The following is a 24,032-nucleotide window of genomic DNA, read 5'->3' as shown; positions in this document are numbered from 1 at the left end:
AAACTCTGGGGCCCCTGGAACGCCTACCGCGGGGGTATTTGTGAGCCACCACTGCTACCGGCTGCCTCGCCTGCTCCGTCTCCCTAGACGGCCCCCCTCCCTCGGCCGCGGGCGCGCGGTCCCCCAGTCCCTGATCTACTCCCATTCCCCTCCTCAGAGTTCTGCTGCTGGTTTGGATCCCCCACTTATGGAGCACGTGCTGTCACTTTGGATCGCGGGTTGCCTTGCGGGTGTGGTTTTTTGGTGTTGTTTTGTTTCAAGAAAAGGGAACCGTACTGTGGGCTTGGAGCTGTGTGGCCTGCACCATTGATTACTCCTGTTTCACTGCTCTGCACTGCCGAGAGACTTTTACTGTATGTATGCAATATGCTTTTGTCATTCTAGCGGCCGGCCGGGTGGTTGTAGGCCCATACCTGTAACTTTTACAAACTGCAATAAACGGTTTCAAAAAAAAAAAAAAAAAAAAAAAAAAGAAATCCTACCCTTATTTAGGCATTATCCATGCTAACCAAATACAGGCATGGCCACCTACATCCGTTCATCTACGTCACAACGAGTTCTTGGAAAACCAGACTCTTAAGCCTTTAGGACTTCCCCTTGCTTGGATATTGATGTCTCCAAGAACTCATTTATTATGCATGAACATCTATTCCTTAGGGGTTCATTCATGATGTTCTTCTGCCCGACGTTTACGTCAATACTGGCATTCCTAAACACCTTCAAGGTATAAATATACCTTCACTTACCATGGCAAACCACGGTTCGGCTGCCTATTTGCACGACGCGGCTCGCCACGGCAAGTTCGGAAGGAAGTCAAGTCCCCGCCTGACGCACTGACCAGACGCTGTCATCCTCCTCGCAGAGAATCCAGCTCCAGTGTTTCTGACTCCCCTTGCGGGGTGTTAGAGATCGAGACTCGGAAAGAGATTCCAACCTCACTCATTCTAAGGTATGGAGCAGACTAGAACCTAGAGGGACTTTTGGCAAATCTTGGCAACTATATCTAAACTAGACTATAGACAAACAGCACCTCCTTCTTACCTCGTACTACACTTAGGTTAGGTACACTGGGGTAGAACTAGCTAGAAGCATCAGATCAGTATTAACATTTTAGCCTGTGTTATTTATGTATGTATTTTTATGAATATCTGTCATAGCTATAAACTTTGCTATTGCAGTATTATTTTATCTTACTGCTAACGCGTACCTTCTATACTTTGCATTCTGTCTTATGATTGTAGCAGTTCATATCTCTTGCACGAGGAATAAGACTGTTCAATAAACCCTTTTTATTGAAACGCCCATCTATCTATTTCTGTGTAACTCTGTAGAAACAAAGCATGCACGAGTGAAACTGTTTCCACGTTTCTGAGATTGTACCGATTCTAAGGGAAACAAAGTTGTCATGTTTATGCGGTTGTCAGAAACGAATTCCGTCTTGTTTATTCGAGAAGTTTCTAGTGACCTCTGAGACAGCTGGCACACACAAGTAATTAAGTTTAATGTACTCGATAGAGACATACTGACCTCAGTCCTATGTCAAAACTATAGTGTATATTATTCCAATGCGCAGAGCCTATCAGGAATATAGGAACTACACTACATGGCGCCCAACGGTTTGGTAAGGCACTAATTTAACGCTAGATACTGAAGTAACTGAGTCGTGCTTTCTCAGAGACCCCTATTCATTATACTCCATAAGACGTCTGGACTGGGTAGGGATAATATCCGTCATAGCTGAGTAGGACAAAAATCCTATGTATTAGCTGTTTGGTTTGTTCAACGTTGAAGGATATAGTGTTCCAAAATATTGTGCACCTTATCTTTGTTCCCTTGAAACTTGCTCTGCAATTTTCATTAAACAAATGTCCCTAAACGAGGATAATAACACCGGAACCGGTGGAGCTGTACCCGACGAAGTCGCAGCAGCTTTTGATTATACACGTTTTAATGAAACCGATGAAAATGCGAAAATCATCGCTCCAAATTTAAGGAGTGCCATCACTCTAAAACTCATAAAACATGGCCTAACACCAAGAGGTGGTAGAGCAGTTTTTGTGATAGAGGCACATGAATCTCACCAGACAGAGGTATTCTGTTCATGGATAGTATTGCCAGAATCAAATCCAGTAACTAAAACGTTTCACTTCTACTAAGAAGATGAACCACCTGAGGAATATATTCCTTTCGAGGATATTGAAATTGCATGCACATACCAGGAGCATGATCTCTGGTTTAAAGGCGCCCTAAAACATTACAATCACATTACCAGGCTCAGTCCACTAGGTAGACCAGGAGCACCATGGCCGATTTTAGCAGACTACACACCACATCCGGACATTGAGGCAATGTCAGACATAGAATTACTTGCTCAACTCAAGGAGTTAATCAAAATATATAGACAATTGGTTCAATATGTCATGCGGACTTTCACAGTCCAACCCACAATATCCATTCCAAGACAAACCTCTCACCAGGGGAATGCGCTAAAAATCACACCACAGACTTTATTTGCAGTCATGGGTAAAATGCCCACAAAACGTGAACAAATTCCGTTCTGGATAGCTCAAAAAATTACTCAAATCAAAGCGGTATTTCCTAATACCAGCCCTTATGAGAAACATAGGATTCTAACAATCTGTTTACCAATGGTGATAACACCACATCTGGAAGACTTCACCACTTGGGGCACTTTCTTTGCTGCTATCTACACTAAAACACATGGTGTTCCGTCTATGGCGGTAATACCTGATGTCCTGAAACAAATTCAAAACGAATACGGGGCAGAGCCTGCTCTGAATTTAGGTATGAAGTTACTGAAAAGTTTTGACCAGGTCTCAACAATAATATTATCTAATATTAAAGGAGAAGCAGCATCAGTGGCAATCCACCAGAAATTAAGGGAATTTGATGTAACAAAACAACCACAAGAACTAGCCAGAATAATTGAAAAATCCTATTAAGAATTAGGCCGAGACATTTTAGGAGGGAAACCAGTTAAACCACAACTGTCTGAAAGTCCTGAAAAGGCCTTTACTAACAACAATCCTACCTCTCCTAAAAAGAAGTGGGAAAATAACAAACAACATTCAAAAGAGAAAGATTCTCAATCCCAAGGTAGGTCTCCTCAAAAGGAGCCCTCTGAAAGGAGGTATAACCTCAGGAATAGGGATAATTTGAGAAAACCTGACAGGTATCAAGATACTCATACACGTTCCTCTCATACCTTTCAGATATCGTCACAGACTTTCGAAAGAAGAGGACGGTCAGATCAAAAAGAAGAACGCGTGAAGTCCAAAGACGATCAACACGTTCAGAAAAAACAAACCAAAAACTCAATTCCCCAGAAGAAAGTAGCAGGTCTGAAGATCAGACATGCAGAGGATTCTGAGAACACAACTCAAGAACGGAGAATGGGCTCAGATAATGTTGGACAGCACAGCAGAAGTATCAATAGCTCGCCAGAACCTGAAGGGACTTTCTGGAGACAGTGGACTTGAATGAGGACATTCAAGTTTAGACTGTAGACACCAGGGTTAGCTCTCCACATAGGTTATATGAAATAACACTCCGGATGGAGGGAGACATACCAAGAAAAGTGAAAGCGCTCTTTTGGGAGCATCTTTCAAGGGGTTATGATATACTTCTAGCAGAATGGGACTGGTCACCAGAATTTGTCAGAGAGTGCCTACATGGCGAAGACATCATTATGCCAGCCTTCTCCAACCATGTTCCAGTACATTTAAAATATACTTATGCCAGGAAATGGGCAGTGGCCCAAGCCCCAGCATCACAAAAAATCATGTAGGATGGAATGAGGACTCACCTCATCATAAGATCCAGTTAAAAAAATCAACTAACTGCACAAATGCAGTAACCAATTAAGCAAGAAGCTAAAAAACAAGTCAGGGAGGTCTTAGATCAACTTGAATACCAAGGGGTGATTGAAACATGCACCTCATCAATGAACAATCCTTTGTTTCCAGTTTCCAAACCAGATAATACATATCGTCTAGTTTTGGATTACAGACACTTAAACTCCTGTTGTAAAACATTTGCAGTGCAAAATGCACATAGTACAGCATTAATGAATAACATTGTGCGTAAAAAATATAAAACCACATTAGATATTTCTAACGGTTTCTTTTGTCAAAACATAGCACCTGCTTTCTCAATAATGGGGACCCAGCGTCAATTCTGTCGTCTCCCTCAGGGATTCAAGAATAGTCCAGGGTTATTCTCAGCAAGGGTAACAGAGTTACTACAAATTTATGATGACGAGGCATTGTCATATGTCGATGATATCTATATGACAGACGATGACCTGAACAGGGTGAATACCATTATACTGGGTTATAAATTCAATTTAAAAAAATCAAGAATTGCCCATCTCAATGTCCTTTTCCTCGGATATGAACTATCAAGTGAAAGCAGAAGCCTGGCAGTCAAATTTTAGAAATGTTTGCACTGCTCCAACCTCCAAAGACAATGAAAAACGTAGTTGATTCTAGGTTCCCTAAATTTTGGAAGAACATGGATTCTAAACTACGGCGTAAGGAATTAACCCTCTCTACGAATTAATCAAACATGATTTTAAAATCACACATCGGACACAGGAACACACAGATATCCTGCGTTCACTTCAAGCTAACATGTTAGCAACAAAACACTTACAAACACGCTTAAACGTACGCAACTTAGTGATCCAAATCATTCCGGGTCAATGCGGATTCACCTACTTAACTTTTAACAAAGGTGAAAAAGTACCAATTGCATACAAATCACATTTGTATACGCAAGCAGAAATGAAATTTACATCGACAGAAAAAATTCTGACAGCAGCTCAAACAGCTGTAGCAAAATAAAGAGCCCTAGCACAGAGGGAATGCATTATGGTCGTAACCCCTGTACCAGCCTTAGAAGCAGTTACAAAAGCGAGTATTCCGAATGCAAAAGCTTTACATCCAAGATGGATACAATGGGTTAATTCTCTTGCTGCAACTGATGTTGAATATGTTTTTGATCCTTATTTAAAAACACAAGCATTCCTGCAATACGAACACAAATTTCTTCTGCCTACTGAAATTCTCCCTCTTGATCAGTACGAATTTATAATTTATACTGACGGATCTGCACAACCCGCTACGGGTGATAAGCAAGCTTATAGTGCAGCATGCGCGATCGTTAAAGGTCGTATGCTTGATGGCAAATGTAGACCAATGATCACAAAAACGCAATCTCTAGGAGATTGTACAGCTCAGCTCGCTGAGCTACAAGCATTTAAAATGGCACTTGAAAATACGGATCGCGAATTCCCCTCACTCATAGTGTGCGATTCTTTTTATTGTGTTCAATAATACAATGGAATTGGCTTCAAAATGGTTTCAAAGATGCGAAAGGTGGCACAATCAAGCATAAAATGCGTTGGGAACAAGTAGTTCAGTTGCGAAACGGACTACAAAACACTCACGTGATACACACGCTGAGTCATCAACATGATGGCGTTCACGTTGAAGGGAATTCATTGGCTGATAAAGCTGCGAAAGGGGCTGTGCAAACGGCTTCCGTAGCTGCAATCACTCGTTCAAAAACAAAAATAGACAGTGAAATAATACTGGCTGTCAATGCTTCAAGCAAAGGCAGCGGTGCAGCGTTACCTAAAAGGTTTCCACTCATATATAATTGATGCAAACAATGTTCCATTTGCACGAATCCCTGGAGTGGGGGATAGGGTAATACCAAGCATGGAACGAAGAGCAGCTTTGATTTACGAAGCACATCTGGGAGAGGGTCTGATACATCAGGGGATCTCTAAATCAATTTTAGAACTAAAAGAGATGTACTGGGGTCAGGAATGAATACACTGATTCTCATATTTATCAATGAATGCATAGACTGCAATAGAGATCGCAGTACAGAGCGCCACCAGGCACCTGTCTACAACGTAGCCAGCCCAGTACAGACACCATTGTTAGACAGCATTAGACTATCTACATGCTGCCATCCCTGTGGACGTATGCAGTCCCACAAACCCTACATCAAGGTTCCTTTGGATGTGGCCTCAACGCTCAGCTGACGCTCAAACTGTTATAAAAGACTTGCGAGTCTTTATCGGCACATATACAATTGGCACACTACATTCTGACCAGGGTCCTGCGTTTAGCTCTCGAGCTTACAAAGAAGCCATGGCCAGTTTGGGCATAGTATTGCTGTATTCTTCTCCATTCCATCCTAAGGGAAATTCTGTTGTGGTAAGAAAAAACCAGGACATAAAGCAGTCTATAACAGCTAGGGTATTAGGTTCGGGTGATGGGTGGGTCAAACATCTTTATGGGGTCCAACGCTCATTAAACAATTTGCCAAGAAGTTCTCTAGGGGGTATCACTCCATATGAAGTCCTATTTGGAACTAGAATGTTGATTCCGGACCTTGACATGAAAGGCACAGTGGTGGAAAATAAAATTTTTTATATCAAAGATCGTTTGGCTGTTTTACAGGACTTAAATGAACTAAGATCGAAACAAAGCAACGTGTACCTGAAGCCAACCACCACTGGGGAAAAACCAACCTTCCCAGCAAGGCCTGTCTGGATCCCAAAGCTTGGTGATCTAGTCAGAGAAAAGATCGCGGACAAGAAGGAATTTGGGCCTTCTTACAGACAACCGGTACCTGTCCTAGCAATCCACGGATCGAGAACAGTACTACTGCCGCCCCTTGCTGGTTAAAAGGAGAAAAGATTTATGTCCATCGACCTGATCAAACCACAATATGTGGCCGATACTAAGCAGTAGGCCAAGTGGACTCCGACAATGTAGCAGACGCACTCCGCTAGCTAAACTCCAAGATGTTCAAACTGAGAGACTCATTACCTTTGAAGATTCTACAGTGAGAAATGAAGGACTAAGCAACAAAGTTATGGAACTCGTCCCTCTTGAGACCCAAATAACAGTTCGTCCTGATACACCTGTCTACAACGAAGTAACAAGTGATCAACTGGTTCCAGCGTATTCAACGAATCCTGATGCATTTCAAACCATTGACAGAACTGCCTCTGGCTATTTCATTAACTTTAATACGTTTTCTGAGGATCCCAGGGAAACCAGCACAAAGAACTTTCAAAGAACAAGCAACAGACTTTTATCATCTCCTGAAAAATACTTATCTGGTTTCACCATGGATTGACTTATGGATTGTTATGGAAATATTCTTCTTTCTACTTTGGTTAGCTCTGGTAATAACTCTGGGTATGCTGATAAATTGAAGATATATTCAAATGGACACAGCAAGTAAAAGAGAGAACTTCTCCAGCCACACAAATCATCCCACCGTGAAGCAAGAGACTTGTCAGCAGTGAACATCACAGCCGTTCCTATACCAGATGGTTTAGTTTGGGATAGAACTGAATATGACATTTTTGGCCCGTCGGAAAATTTGAAGATTCCACACTTATTTATAATTTCATTAAGTGACTTTATTCCTCTAGTACCTTTTCTGATGATTGGGACTTCGAGACTGTTAACATGATGTCTGATCTAGAAATGTCCGCAGTATTCACAAATCATGAATATTTAGATGGTTCATCAAACTACGAACAAATGTATTGTTATAACCACTATGATCATCATTTCTTGCATAAAACTGCATCACCTAGAAATGTATTTATGTATAACCAATGGGCACATTGTCCTACACCTCCAAAGGGTAGTTCAATAACTTTTGCTATGAAATTTCCATATTTTTCAGGGTTCAACCTATCAAATCCAGAATCGTTTTATTTTAAGAATATGAATAAGACAGGAACGAAAAATATGTTAACCAATACAAAACAGATTTATTCTGCAGCCTTTATTGCCCAACTGTCTAGACAGGGTTTCGAATTTTGGAAAGACAACATTGAGACGAAATCTGTCTGGGGTACAAAAGATTGGCAAGTGCAGGGGGTAGAAGCTTTGTTTAGAGCCTGCATCATCCCTGAGCAAATTATATTTTGAATTACACTGTCCAACAAACGTCATGCCTTTGGTTAGCTAAGATCAAGAACATGAACACACCGACCATACCGATACCTGCAAGTAATAGCACTGCACAGGGGAGGTCGACATACCTAATATTTTGCATCACATCAGATCCAGAATGGAAAAAATGGTTGCTCTGGCCCACAGACACAAACAACTGTCAAGATTGATTCCTGAACAAAACACAGGGTTTCACTATCAATAGGCCAGACCCACGCTATGTTCAAAGACAGCATCGTGGGGTAGTAACAGCATACAGTGTAGGGAAACTCTGCCTTGATTGGCTACAGAAAGCTACACTGCAGGATGTAAAACAACACTTCTCTTTACTTAAAGAAGGTGCAGCCCTTAGGGAATTCTTGCTGGGACCAAGAAAACCACGTCAAAAACGTTTCATATATGCTGGTATCTACGCGCTTATATTGAAATATGGAAGATTACCCAAGCAGAGACTGCAGAACGAATACGAGAAATTGATTGTATTAATTCAGAGAAATTTCTCTCTGTAGTAGACAATGGGTTAGCGACTCTGTCGTCCAGAATATATTCATTGGACAGCATTGTGTCTTCTGTCATAGCCATCATGGAACAAGACTTGGTCATGCTGTAACATGGTCAGTCTCAATTACATTCTATAATGCTATTAGGCTGGACGCTCCAAAACTTGCGTTCAGGCTATGTGCCTTGGCGTTTAATCAACACTGCGTCACTGTTTTCAGAATTAAATTTCACTGATAAACAGATCGAACTAGCACAAAGGGGAGCAGACTATACGGTGCTGAGCATTGAAAAACTGGAAAAATTACCATTCACGGTGGCAGAAAAACCAGCTATTGAGTGGATAATACATGGTAAAATTACTCTGCCTGTTACAACTTGACATTTTCAGTATTGCTTAAAAAATATACCAGCAGGCAAATATGAAAGGTTGGGTAAAGAATACATCAAGACATCTTGGGATTTACCTTACACACATAGATGTTGGAGTGGGGACGTGAAGTGTTTCTTAGCAGTACAAACTGTGAAAACGCACTAAGCGGTTCTCTCCTTTGTCAGGGTATTAATTTACATGGGGCCTGCGATGGTTCCACTACAAACTTATCCTGTTACCTGCAAGTCTCCCAGCTGCAGTGATTAATCCAATTTTAGGACTAATTTCAAATGGAAGTTACCTCATGTTGAATGATCACAGCTGCTGTGGCATGTTGACACGTATCCCATATCTGGTAACGGTTACATCCAGGGTCATTTGCTGTATGCAAGTCTTGTTTCCACAAATACAGACAGTCAGGGAATCGCCTTTATGGCCTTCACTGAACATCTCAAATCAGGTGTTTGTTAAGTGCACTACTCACTCGTAAGGGTCTCAAGGCTCTGGGGGTGTGGGGGGGTTGCAGGTCCCAGTCCATCAAGGAGGGGGTCTGTCGAAGAGCCAGGTTTTGAGGTTTCTTGCGAAGATGGGAAGCGATGTTATCTGTCTGAGGTAGAGCGGAAGGTCGTTCCAGGCTCTGGCCGCGAGGAAGGAGAAGTTAAGGGCCTTGTATTGGATCCCTGCATCGTGGAGTCTGCGTATTAGGGTGCGGTGAGAGACTGTGTCGAACGCCGCTGAGAGGTCGAGGAGGATGAGGGCTGCTGTTTCTCCTTTGTCCAGTAAGGTACGGATGTCGTCTGTTGCGGCGAGGAGGGTGGTTTCCGTACTGTGGTTTTTTCTGAAGCCGGATTGGGAGGAGCCGAGAATGTTGTGCTCTTCGATGAATGTGGTGAGTTGGCTGTTGATGGCTTTCTCGATGACTTTCACTGGGAACGGGAGTAGGGAGATGGGTCTGTAGTTTTTGAGGTCGGTGGGGTCTGCCGAGGGTTTCTTCAGGAGGGGGTTGATCTCAGCATGTTTCCAGTCAGGGAACGAGGCGGTTGCCAGGGAGCGGTTGATGGTGTGGCAGAGCATGGGTGGGATGGTGTCGGCGGCTCTGTTGAAAATGTGGTGGGGGCAGGAGTCCGTGGGGACCCCGGAGTAGATTGACTTCATTTTCATCAGTGTGTCTTCGGTGGTGAGGGTTGTCTAGTTGTCGATCGCTGGCTTCACGGTGTCGGGGTGGTTGGTGAGGGTTCAGTGTGTTGGTTGTCTTTGTCGAAGTTGTCGTAGATGCTCTTGATTTTGTGATGGAAAAAGGTGCTGAGTTTGTCGCAGAGGTCTTGTGAGGGAGGGATGTCGGTGGACTCGCTAGTGGGTTGGGCGAACTCCTTGATGATGAAGAGTTCGTTGCTGTTGTGACCATGAGTGGAAATTGTGTCTTCAATCGCTTTTTTCCAAGTTTTTCTGATGAGTTGGTGGTGGGCGTTGGTGGCGGCTCTGAAGTTGTTGTGGGCTTCTGTGGATTTGGTGTTCCTCCAGGCCTTTTTGAGGCGGCCACAAGTGCGTCTGGACTCTCGAAGTTCGGTGGTGAACCATCTAGCTTTCTTGGCGTGGGTGTTGTTGATTTTCTTGAGGGGGGCTATGGTGTTGGCGCTGTCGGAGAGCCATCTGTGCAGGGTTCGGGCTGCGGTGTTGGCATCGTCGTTTTCCACGATGGTTGGGGTGGAGTTGCTGAGTGATGAGGTTAACTGGTCGTTGGTGATTCTGGTCCAGTTTCTTCGTGGGAGCAGGTGCTGGTGTCTGTGGATGGTGGGTGTTCTGAAGGTGAAGTGGACGCATTGATGGTCAGTCCATGGGAGTTTGGTGGTGTGGCTGAAGGTGATGGAGTTTCCTGTTGTGAAGATGGGGTCGAGGGTGTGTCCTGCTGAGTGTGTGGGTTCAGTCACGATCTGGCAGAGTCCAATGTTGTGGAGCTTGTCCAGAAGGGATGTGGTGCTGGTGGTTGGTTGTCGAGGTGGAAGTTGAGGTCTCCCAGTAGGGTGTAGTTGGTGGACACGATGGCATGCGGGAAGATGATGTCCGTGATGGAATTGACGAAAAGTCCGCAGGGTCCAGGGGGGCCGTTGATGAGGGTTTCTCGGAGGGTGGAGGTAGGGCTGGCCAGTATCTTGAAGTGAAGGTGTTCCATCAGGTCTGTGGGCTCGTCGGGGAGTGTGCTCAGGCAGAGGGTGGATTTGTGGATGATGGTGATTCCTCCTCCCGGGCGGGTGGGGTGGTCCTTCCTGGAGATCTTGTATCCTTGGGGAATGGCGAGGGCGATGTCCGGTCCTGAAGTGGCGTTGATCCAGATTTCGGTAAAGAATGCTATGTCCGGGGTAGTGCTGTCGAGGAGGTCCCAGATTTCGATGGCGTGTTTGTGGAGGGATTGGATGTTGAGGAAGATGCATTGCAGGGTCTTCGGTTCGGTTGTGTTCTTGCGGGCGGATTGCACTGGGTCAGTGGTCTTGGCAGTGCTTCAGGTGTGCCGGCAGCGGTGACAGCTGAAGGGTCCGTGAGTGTTGGCTGGTGATGCTAGCTTGCAGTTGTTGTTGCGGCCTGGGTTGAGAGCGTGGAGTGATGCTGGGTCGTAGTGTTGGCGGTGCAGAGATCCAGGGTTTCAAGTGCTGGTCGCAGTCGGGTCACGGACGGGCGCAGACAGGCTTGCCTTTGGCGCTCCGGCGGCGCGGCCGCTGGGGGACCGCCATTAAGTAGGAGTCGGGGAGGACTGGACAGCTGGGAGCGGGGAGGGGAACTGGGTTTGGCCGGTCGCACTGGTCGTGCTGGGGGAGGGGCCACGGGGCAGCAGCGGCGGGGAAAAACGGGCTGAAAAAGGCAAAAGGAAAAAGGCTAAAAGAGAGAGAAAAGTGCAAATAAGGCAACAAAAGTGCAAGAAAGAGTGGAGGAAAGACACAGAGGACACACGAGAGTGAAAGGGTGAGATTGAGATGAGGGTCAAATCAAGTGAAAACGGAGGAAAGACACAGAAGGAGAGTGAAGGGGGAGCTTGAAATAAGGGGAAAAACAACAGAAAATGGAGGAAAGACCCATAAGGAGAGTGAAGGAGGGGAGATAGAAGTGAGGGCAAAAAACGAGTGAAAGAGGAGAGAAAAAGCAGAGCAAGAGAATGGAGACAGAGGTCCACTGGACCACCAGGGATGAGGCATAGGGAAACCTGCGGGTGGAGGAGGGCCTCAAACCAACACTTGATAGTGCAGGGGCAGGCCTCACTTAAAGGTGGAGCTGCGAGGGAGGGAGAGCAATTTCACTGACAATGAGTCATCTCTTCTATATGAATTGATACTCTAAGCAGAATGAAAGCCATTCTTTTACAACAAACTGTGCCACTGACCTCAGCAAAAGAAACCTATGGTCTACAAGTCGCAAGGACTTCTGCCGAGATACATGCCCTTTTGAATACACACTGCCCTATACATTTCTCAGAACTGTTAGAACGTATCTTAGACATGTCTGATGCGAGCGGTATTGTACATGTATTTAAGACCCTGTGTTCGGGACTGTTAGCACCTTTTCAAGCAGTTCTCGGAATAGTTCCCAAATTCATGCACTCTGTGTTTGGCGGACTGCCACTACTTTTTGGACTTGTTGCAGGGATCCTATTTTTGCTCCTACTGCTCCGATATGGCAAGCCAAATCACCGACGTAACTCCAAGCACCATAGAGAGAGCTCTATGGAAGATAAGGTGTTGTGAGCGCATCGTCCAAATTTTGGGTTTACCTCGTCTACGAGAATTAAATACCACATGGTTTGTCATTCAGACCAATCTGGCAAGATTGCATCTTACCTGTTCTACGCTTCCTGCTTTGCGGTGAAGAATGAGTGCTAGACATCTGTCTAACACTCCCATCAGTCATGCCTACGTATATCGATACTCTGCTGGACCCTGTAACGGCCCATGCTGTGTGTTGTCCCCAGCGGCTACCAATCCTGATGACGGCATTCATTGAGATCTCACAGACGCAAATTGCTACTGCTGAGGTACGAGAGGAAACAACAGGCACGCAGGTAACATCTGATACAACCATTGCTGATGCGACTAATGCTGACAGCGATGCTTCTCATCTATATGCGGTTAATCTTCTAAACGAGGTAATCCAACTTTCACCTACAACGGTAGACAACTTTTTGTCTACAGGATTAGACAATTTCATGCTTTCTCTATCCTCATACACTGACTTTTGATTCAGCACACAGTGTCCCGGGAAGACTCTGAATTTGGCCTTCATTTTTCAAAACAAAGACTAAACTTGGAACTTTTTCCTAAGATTTTTTTTTTTTTTCCAAATTAGAATTTTTCTTTTTATGGCACAGTAATCTGCTTTTAGTAGAACTATTCATAGAGGTCAGAATTCTTTGATACACTTTCAGAGACTATATGTCACCTTGTCAATACCAATTGATTGATGTAACTTGACATGAAATAGATTCAGCCTTTTTTCTTCTGTATTTACGAGCCATTTCATAATGTATATATATCTATGTATGTTCATTCATTTAGCATTCGATGTAAATATATGCTTAGTATGAAACATTGCTTTAATATGTACAGCACCAATGCATTTTTATGCATGGCAACAGTTTTAATGCATTTTACAATGTATTTATAGACATGTTCTTAGCCATCCATATGTAGCTATATTTTAGATATGTTTAGCATGTTTAGGATTTAGTAATGTCGTTCATACAAAAGTGGAGTGGGTGTTGTGTGTCGATTTAGATACCGTATATAGGTTTCCCGATTTATGTCCTTATAGAGGCATAATTCGCATTGCCCATATTTAGGCATAGAAATCCTACCCTTATTTAGGCATTATCCATGCTAACCAAATACAGGCATGGCCACCTATATCCGTTCATCTACGTCACAACGAGTTCTTGGGAAACCAGATTCTTAAGCCTTTAGGACTTCCCCTTGCTTGGATATTGATTTCTCCAAGAACTCATTTATTATGCATGAACATCTATTCCTTAGGGCAGAGCTTTCCAAACTATGTGTCCCGACACAGTACTGTGTCGCCTGCAAATGGTGGGTGTGCCACGGGATGACACCGGTATTAACGGGCACTTAGCACATAACTGCTGCTAATTAAGAGGCATTCCTTTGAAAGCTTTGTTCTCACTATGCCTCATCTATTGCATAATGTCTCCCAGTAAATGGTCTTTTAAAGACCTGCGAAGTACTCGTGTGCGGCTGTGTGTGTGCCCGGGAAGCTGGGGTGAGGTGACAGAGGGAGACAGAGGGAGGGAGACAGAGGGAGGGAGACAGGGAGGGAGACAGAGGGAGGGAGACCGAGGGAGACAGAGAGGGAGACAGAGGGCGACAGACAGAGGGAGACAGACAGAGAGAGGTGGGCGACAGAGGGAGGGAGACAGACAGAGGGAGGGAGACAGACAGAGGGAGACAGAGGGAGAGGGAAACCGTGGGAGACAAAGAGAGAGGGAGACAGAGGGAGTGAGTCCGGGGTAGACAGAGGGAGTCCGGGGTAGACAGAGGGAGGGAGAGGGAGACAGAGGGAGACAGAGGGGGGAGTGAGACAGAGGGAGACAGACAGAGGGAGGAGGGCGACAGAGGGATGGAGACAGAGGGATGGAGACAGAGGGAGGGAGACAGACAGAGGGAGACAGACAGAGGGAGGGAGACAGAGGGAGGGAGACAGAGGGAGACAGAGGGAGAGAGAGAGGGAGACAGAGGGAGAAGGAGACAGAGGGAGGGAGACAGAGAGGGAGAGCGAGAGGGAGAGCGAGAGGGAGGGAGAGAGGAAGGGAGACAGAGGGACAGAGACAGAGGGAGACAGAGAGGGAGACAGACAGAGGGAGGAGGGCAACAGAGGGGGGAGACAGACAGAGGGAGGGAGACAGACAGAGGGAGACAGACATAGGGAGGAAGACAGAGGGAGACGGAAACCGTGGGAAACAGAGAGAGAGAGAGAGGGAGACAGAGGGAGGGAGTCTGGGGTAGACAGAGGGAGACAGATTGAGGAAGACAGATTGAAGGAGGGAGAGAGAGGGAGAGGGAGACAGAGGGAGGCAGACAGAGGGAGACAGACAGATTGAAGGAGGGAGAGAGAGGGAGGAGGGTGACAGAGGGAGGGAGACAGACAGAGGGAGGGAGGGAGACACAGAGAGACGGAGACCGAGAGAGGGAGACAGAGGGAGACAGACAGAGGAAGAAGGGTGACAGAGGGAGGGAGACAAATGGAGGGAGACAGAGGGAGGGAAACAGATGGAGGGAGACAGATGGAGGGAGACAGACAGAGGGAGGGAGACAGAGGGAGAGGGAGGGAGACAGAGAGAGAGCGAGGGAGACAGAGAGAGGGAGACAGAGAGAGAGGGAGACAGAGTGAGGGAGACAGAGATGGGGAGAGAGAGAGACAGAGACAGAGAGACAGAGTGAGGGAGACAGAGAGAAAGAGGGAGAGAGACAGAAGGAGGGAGACAGAGACAGACAGAGACAGACAGAGATAGAGGCAGAGACAGACAGAGACAGGGACAGGGGCAGACAGATAGATGCAGAGAGGGAGAGGGAGACCGAGGGAGGGAGATAGGGACATACAGGGACAGACAGGGACAGACAGAGACAGACAGACAGACAGATAGAGGCAGGGACAGACAGACAGATAGAGGCAGAGACTGAGACAGACAGAGAGACAGAGAGGGAGACGGAGAGGGAGAGGGCGACAGAGGTAGACAGAGGGAGGGAGCAAGAGGGAGACAGAGAGTGACAGAGGGAGAGGGAGGGAGAGAGAGGGAGATAGAGGGAGGCAAGGGAGACAGAGGGAGGGAGTCAGGGGGAGACAGAGGGAGGGAGTCAGGGGGAGACAGAGGGAATGAGTCAGTGGGTGACAGAGGGAAGGAGAGGGAGACAGATAGAGGGAGGGAGACAGAGAGAGAGAGAGACAGAGGGAGACAGAGGGAGAGAGACATAGGGAGACAGGGAGAGGGAGAGAGAGAGGGAGAGGGAGGGAGACAGAGGGACGGAGAGAGAGGGAGGGAGACAGAGAGCGAGAGACAGAGGGAGACAGACAGAGGGAGACAGAGAGAGAGAGAGGGAGGGAGACAGAGAGAGGGAGACAGAGAGAGAGGGAGACAGAGAGAGACAGAGACAGAGACGGAGACGGACAGGGGCACACAGATAGAGGCAGAGACAGACAGAGAGACGGAGAGGGAGGGAGACAGGGATATACAGGGACAGACAGAGACAGACAGACAGACAGACAGATAGAGGCAGAGACAGGGACAGACAGATAGAGGCAGACACTGAGACAGACAGATAGAGGCAGACACTGAGACAGACAGAGAGGGTGAAGGAGAGGGAGAGAGAGAGAGAGAGGGTGACAGAGGGAGGGAGGGTGACAGAGGGAGGCAGACAGACAGAGGGAGAGCGAGAAGGAGACAGAGAGAGGGAGAGAGGGAGGGAGACAGAGGGACAGAGAGAGAGGGACGGAGACAGAGGGACGGAGACAGAGGGACGGAGACAGAGAGCGGGAGACAGAGAGCGGGAGACAGAGGGAGGGAGACAGAGGGAGAGAGAGGGAGAGAGAGAGAGGGAGATAGAGGGTGACAGAGGGAGGGAGAGGGAGACAGACAGATGGAGAGCAAGAGGGAGACAGAGGGAGAGAGAGGGAGGGAGACAGAGGGACAGAGAGAGAGGGACAGAGAGAGAGGGACAGAGACAGAGAGCGGGAGACAGACTGAGAGAGGGAGACAGAGGGAGGGAGACAGAGGGAGGGAGACAGACAGACGGAGGGAGAGGGAGGGAGAGAGAGAGGAAGGGAGAGAGAGGGAGACAGAGGGAGGGAGTGGGAGGGAGACAGAGAGAGGGAGATAGTTAGAGAGAGAGGGAGACAGAGTGAGTGAGACAGAGGGAGAGAGAGAGAGAGAGAGAGAGAGAGAGAGAGAGAGAGAGAGAGAGAGAGAGAGAGAGAGGAACAGAGGGAGAGAGAGGGAGATCTATATATATGTATATATGTATGTATGTATGTATGCTGGGTCTGGTGGCTCAGCGGATGAAGGCATCCGCTGCAGGGGCCTGTGTTCAACCTCATGGTCTCCAATTTGCTTGAAAATGCACCATTTGCCCACGTTTATTTCAAAAATTTCTTCCAGGGGAACCCTGAACCTCCCTTAAGTGGTTTGGTCGCTACGCTCGCTTGCTACACTGCCTTACTGTGTCCCTAAATGATGCATCTCCAAAAAGTGTGTCGCCAACATGAAAAGTTTGGAAAGCTGTACCTTAGGGGTTCATTCATGACGTTCTTCTGCCTGACTTTTTTCAAGTCGCCGCCTGACGCACTGACTAGACGCTGTCATCCTCCTCGCAGAGAATCCAGCTCCACTGTTTCTGACTCCCCTTGCGGGGTGTTAGAGATCGAGACTCGGAAAGAGATTCCAACCTCACTCATTCTAAGGTATGGAGCGGACTAGAACCTAGAGGGACTTTTGGCAAATCTTGGCAACTATAGCTAAACTAGACTATAGACAAACAGCACCTACTTCTTACCTCGTACTACACTTAGGTTAGGTAGTACACTGGGGTAGAACTAGCTGGAAGCATCAGATGAGTATTAACATTTTAGCCTGTGTTATTTATGTATGTATTTTTATGAATATCTGTCATACCTATAAACCATGCTATTGCAGTATTATTTTATCTTACTGCTAACGCTGTACATATTATACTTCGCATTCTGTCTTACGATTGTAGCAGTTCATATCTCTTGCGCAATAAATAAGACTGTTCAACCCTTTTTATTGAAACGCCCATCTATCTATTTCTGTAGAACTCTGTAGAAGCGAAGCATGCACGATTGACTGAGTGAAACTGTTATATATTGTTTCCACGATTCTGAGATTGTTCTGATTCTAAGGGAAACAAAGTTGTCATGTTTATTCGGTTGTCAGAAACTAATTCCTTCTTGTTTATTCGAGAAGTTTCTAGTGACCTCTGAGACAGCTGGCACACACAAGTAATTAAGTTTAATGTACTCGATAGAGACATACTGACCTCAGTTCTATGTCAAAACTATAGTGTGTATTATTCCAATGCGCAGAGCCTATCAGGAATATAGGAACTACACTACAGCTTGGGCAGAAACATGGACTCACCCAGTAATCCATCCACCTGGGTGACTCCAGTTGCTACAGCTGATGCTGAAACCATTGCCTCGGATCAGATCCTACATCCCAATGTATCGGGCAAAGAGCCCTCGCGTCTACAATTCTTCAGTTCCTGCAGGTCCAACCGACTGAAGCACTAGATCATTATGCACAAGTCAAGGCAGACAATCTAGCTATGCATCAAGCTCTACCGGAAGTTACTAGCAAGGTCGACTCGCTGTCATCTGAGATCGCCGAGCTTCAGCGAAGAATGGCAGGGTCAGAAGATGTTGGGTCAGCAGCGGTCAAAACAATCAAGGAGCAGGAGTGCCTCCTGGAGTCTGTCCAGAGTAAAATCAAGGACTTGGAGAACAGACAAAGGTGTAACAACCTAAGGCTCTTTCGCATACCTGTGGGGAAAGAAGTGTTACCCCAGAGCTTTTATGGTTAACCTGTTTCAGAAACTATTCCCAGAACTATCAGATTGGGATATGGATTCCCAGATTCAGTGGACCAGCAGACTACCTATAGTCATAAACCAACCAAACCAAGCAAAATACCAGCACTCCACCCTATTCTTATCTGTATGGGTAGTTTTTATTTGAGACAGGCCATTTATCTTAAAGCCTGCCCTGCTGCAACGGTAATAGCAGACTCCATGAACATTTTTGTGCAAGGGCACAATGGACAAACGCTGGAAGCTGCGTCAGTTAATAGGAACGTTTAAGGCAGTTGGGGCCCAGGTATTCCTGCAAGAACCGGCATGACTCAAGGTTATAAAGGATGGACGGTCACAAGTATTTAACTCTGAGGAGGTGGCCTCCGAAGCCTTGAATCAGTGGCGGCAATGATTCTGTTCGCTTCACTCACTGGAAATGGTTTCAGATAATATTTGTCACCTAGCCTCCGTTGAAGATGGTTTAAATGGATATTGGGTTGGAGAATGTTTTGGACACTAATCACAGAATATGTGGGACTGTTTAGTAATTTACACTTAGGTGGATGAAAGGGTATGGAGTACAACATCGACTCTACTAATCGCCAAGAAACTGCTCGGATGACTAGAACTCTAGCTTCAATTATGGCACCAATGAGGCAGTACGGGCCGGTGGATGCATGGAGAACAGTATTCTCTGTAACTCTGGGGTATACTTATTATTCTTTTCCCCATAGCCAGTACTCGTGAATCGATACGATACTTGTTAAGAAGCAGATGTTAGAATCGGCAAAAATGGAGATATGTCCCAAGGTTACTTCTGATCACAACACTATCATACTGACTGTGCAGAATCTGCAAGAAGTGTTGTGTGCAGATTTAGATTCCGTATATAGGTTTCCCGATTTATGCCCTTATATAGGTACAATTCACATTGCCCTTATTTGGACATAGAAATCCAGTCCTTATTTAGACATTGTCCGTACAAACCAAATACAGGCATGGCCACCTACATTGGTCCATCCATGTCAAAACGAATTCTTGGAAAACTAGACCCTTAAGCCTTTAGGAATGATTTCTCCAAGAACTCATTAAGTATGCATGAACATCTATTCCTCAGGGGTTCATTCATCATGTTCCTCTGCCCAACTTTACGTCACTGCTGGCATTCCGAGATACCTTCAAGGTATAAATATACCAGCACTTGCCCTGGCAAATTGCGGTTCCATGGAGGATTCGATCCAACCCAGACTACGTGGTGTGCCGCGGCAAGTTCGGAACTAGATCGAGTTCCACTCTGATGTACTGACCTGACGCTGCCATCCTCCTCGCAGAGAATCCAGCTCCAGTGCTCTCTGACTTCCCTTGCGGGGGGTTAGACTATCGAGTCCAGAAAAGAGATTCCAACTGCTCTCATTCTAAGGTATGGAGCTGACTAGAACTTAGAGAAACTTGGCAACTCTTGGCTAAACTAAAATATAGCTAGCTATACCTTAGAAATGGCACCTACTTCAAACCTCGTACTGCACTTAGGTTAGGTACACTGGGGTAGAACAATTTAGAAGCATCAGATGAGTATCACATTGTAGCTTATGTTATTTATGTATGTATTTTTATGAATATCTGTCATAGCTATAAACCATGCTATTGTAGTATTATTTTATCTTACTACTAACCTCGTACATATTGTCCTTTGCAGTCTGTCTTACGATTGTAGCAATTCATATCTCTTGCATGAGAAATAAGACTGTTCAATAAACCTTTTTATTGAAACGCCTGTCTCTCTATTTCCGTGCAACTCTGTAGAAACGAAGCATGCACGATTGACTGAGTGAAACTGTTTTCGATTGTTTCCATGATTCTGAGACTGTTCCGATTCTAAAAGGAAACAAAGTTGTCATGTTTATGCAGTTGTCAGAGACTAATCCCTTTGTGTATATTCGAGAAGTTTCTAGTGACCTCTGAGTTAGCTGGCACACACAAGTAATTCAGTTTAATATACTTGATAGAGACATACTGACCTTAGTCCTATGTCAAATCTATAGTGTATGTTATTCCAATGCGCAGAGTCTATCAGGGATATAGGAACTACACTACAGAAGGACGGAAAGGCGGTGCCTGTTTACATGTCCTTGTCATCTTCTTGTGGATATGGAATACCGGGGATACCTAAAATGTTTATTGATAGTATTCATACGAATTAATAAGGGCACTTCTACCGCTGCCATTGTCTGGGACTGCATGAAGGCATACATTAGTGGGGTGACAATTCAGTTTATCATTAAAATAAACAAAGGCAACTTGAACTGGCTCAATATCGGCAGAACTGCACGAACTTAGAATTACAGAACGCACAGGCAATTCTATCCAGAGATCTTCAGGCACAGACTACATGCCTCATGATAAATGAGACACAACAACTGCTCAATCGGGGGGGTAAGTGAGCTCCATTTTCAATATATAGGGGTACCTGCCAGGGGTGCCCCCTTTGTCCCCTGCTGTTTGCCATTTATATTGAACCTTATCTAAGGCAATTAACATTGAATAAGGGTATACAACTAGTAAGAATGAATAGTATGGAGCTTAAAATAACTGCATACTCTGACGATATCCCGTTTTTTGTTTCTAACCGAGTGTCAATTTTATAACTAAGGAGGCCGAGCGATTCAGTGTATTCTCTGTCTTTAAATTGAATTCAACGAAAACTCAAGATAATTCTTAACTTTAGTCCACCTACCCTGATAATAGGAGTTACCGATACAGCTACATACGTTGGCATACGGCTGAATAGTCATGTGGAAAAGATAATTAGGCTGAATTATGAGCCCCCTTAAATATAGTTACAACTAAACTGCGGCAATGGCATCAGCTCCCACTAAGCATCTTGGGAAGATGTAACATTGTTAACATGAACATATTACCTAAGTTTCTTTACTTATTTCAATCTATATCACTTCAGGTCCCTGACTATTTTTTTTTAAACGATTTGAAGGGGCCATCTGCAGTTTCATATGGGCCTATAGGAAGGCCAGACGAGCTAAAGCTTCCTGATTTTAAGTTCTTTTTTGGGCTTTGTTTACTGGGTGGATCCAAAGCTTATTGATTAGGCACAAGCCCGGACTGAATGCATTTGGCTATCAACTCGCACTCAGCTATGCTATTAGGTGCTTAGTACATAAACTATTGAATCCAAACTATTTTAGGTGGGTCAGATTTAAGTTAATCAGAACGTTGTTCGGATATGGAGTGAAATATGTACTAAATATTCTTTGTGATAACTTTATTTCGGTCAGAGACCATAAAAGTGCAGATAAAATAAATACATACATAGCACATCCAATAAAATTATAAAAAAATAGAAAAATTTCGTTAAAAGGGAGATTAAACAAGTAAGTTATCAAAACAGTTACGATGGTTTAAGATAAATTAAAACTAGACCTACAACGCCACATGCCATAAAGAAAACGGGAGACAGCAAATACAATATGCGGAGAGGTATCATACTTAAGAACTCTACATGCCTGCACACAGTGTCTGAAACCCAAATTTTTACATAATGGGATAAGCCAGGTTTTGCGAAGGTTACTGTATGCAGGGCAAAAGAATAGGACATGAGTAAGATCTTCTCTATTGTGATTGCATGTTGGACAATTTTCATTTTCAGATCTAGCCCATTTCACGGTAAATGATCTAATGGGTAGAGAACCATACCTGAATTGGACATATAGTTTCCTCGCAAGGGGGGGTTGGACCTCATCCAAAAATTTCTCCCACCCCCTTTCTAGTTTAATTGTGAGGAACTCAGTAGAGAGCTTACCATGAGAAGTTGAGCTATGTAGAACGCATAGATTATGCTGTCTCACCAGGTTTAACAGCTGGGCCCTAGATATCCTCGAGCAACTCAGCTCAGGAGACCCCCATAACTGAGGCTGGCCTATTTTTACGGAAAGGGCCTTAATATGGGAAAGCCAGGAAATATTTTTATTTTTTAACTGTTCCCAGACCTCCCGAAATTCAGCTCTAAAGGATGCCAGCTCAGGTGTTAACCAGAGCCTCCTCCAGTAAAGCAATGGGCGCACATCTACCAAGTCCTCAATAGGTTCCATCCCCAGATCCATTCGCAAAGGGATGAGGGGTGTACTTATCGGTAATCCCACCAAATTTCTCATAAAGGCCTGTTCGACCCTCGAGAGACTTGAAACATTCTTATGACCCCAAAGTTCAGCCCCATACAGAGATGCAGTCCGAGCCTGTAGGCTGTATATCTCAAGGGCGGGTGCAACCAATCTAGATGTTGAGGCTCTCTGGAGTTTACCAATGCCCCCAGCTATTTGCGAAAGTTTGAGGGCAGATTTGGCGATCTGGTGGCCCCAGCCAAAGTCCTCCGTCAGCATATTCCCAAGATATACAAAGGTTTTAACTCGTTCCAGCGGAACACCATTCAAAAGAGGGTTGGGGCGTGTGCGCCTCGGGGGATTAAAGATCATAAACTTGTTTTTAGCCAAGTTAATCTCCAAACCCCGCGCGGCGCAAAAGCCCACAAAGCCATCCAGGACACGCTGAATACCCGAGGATGTTCGCGACAACAACAGGGTGTCGTCAGCGAACATCAACGCAGGTACATGGCCAGAGGCCAACCGGGGGGCATCATTGTCCTTAACTTCGTTTAGGGTATCAACAAGACCATTTATAAACAGGCTGAAAAGTGTGGGAGCCAAAACGCACCCCTGCCGGACGCCTCTGGCAACAGAGAAGCGATCTGAGAGGGCCCCATGTCTCCCTAACCTAACCTGAGCATAGTTTCCAGCATGCAAACGGGTCAGGATACTAAGCAGGTAGGGCGGTAGGCCCAAATCTGCAAGAACCACCCACAGTTTTTCCCTAGGGACCAAATCAAAAGCGGCCCGCAGGTCCACAAAAACAAGAAAGAGGCTGCCACCCTCAACCTTTGTAGTTTTCCAAAAAAGGACCTGGAGCCGGAAGATTTGGTCCAAAGTTGAGATTCCGGATCTAAATCCAGCCTGGAGAGTGGACAGTATTTCCTGTTCCTCCATCCAGGCTTGAATCCTGTCCAGAATAATTCTGCCCATTAGTTTTTGTGATGTATCTAACAAACTGATGGGCCTATAGTTTGAGGGAGAAAGAGGACAACCTTTTTTAAAAATGGGGACAATCTCGGCCCCCAGCCAGGTGTCAGGTGGATCAGAGCCCATGAGGATCGCATTAAATAGGGTAGCAAAATAAGGCGCCCATATTTTCGTCTGGGATCTAAACAAATCCCCAGGCAATTTATCAAGGCCGGGGGCTTTATTTGGGAGCAGTTTGGCTATGGCAGATTCCACCTCTTTCAGGGTGATACTCACTAGAGGATCTGGGAGATGCGCACTGGGTCCCAGCCCTCCGCCCCGCCAGTCGACACTCGTGGCGGGGGACTGGGGCGGGGAGCCGCGCGGGAGTCACGCATCCCACCCGGCTAGTTCCAGTGGTTGGATTTAGACCTAGGCAAGATGGATCATCTTGCTCCAGACACGCGTATAAAGCCCCAAAATGAGCCTCCCACACTGAGGACGCGAT

Source organism: Triturus cristatus, chromosome 6 (genome assembly GCF_964204655.1).
Source record: "Triturus cristatus chromosome 6, aTriCri1.1, whole genome shotgun sequence".
Classification (NCBI taxonomy): Eukaryota; Metazoa; Chordata; class Amphibia; order Caudata; family Salamandridae; genus Triturus; species Triturus cristatus.
The sequence above is the reverse complement of the archived record's forward strand: the minus strand, read 5'-3'. Positions refer to the sequence as shown.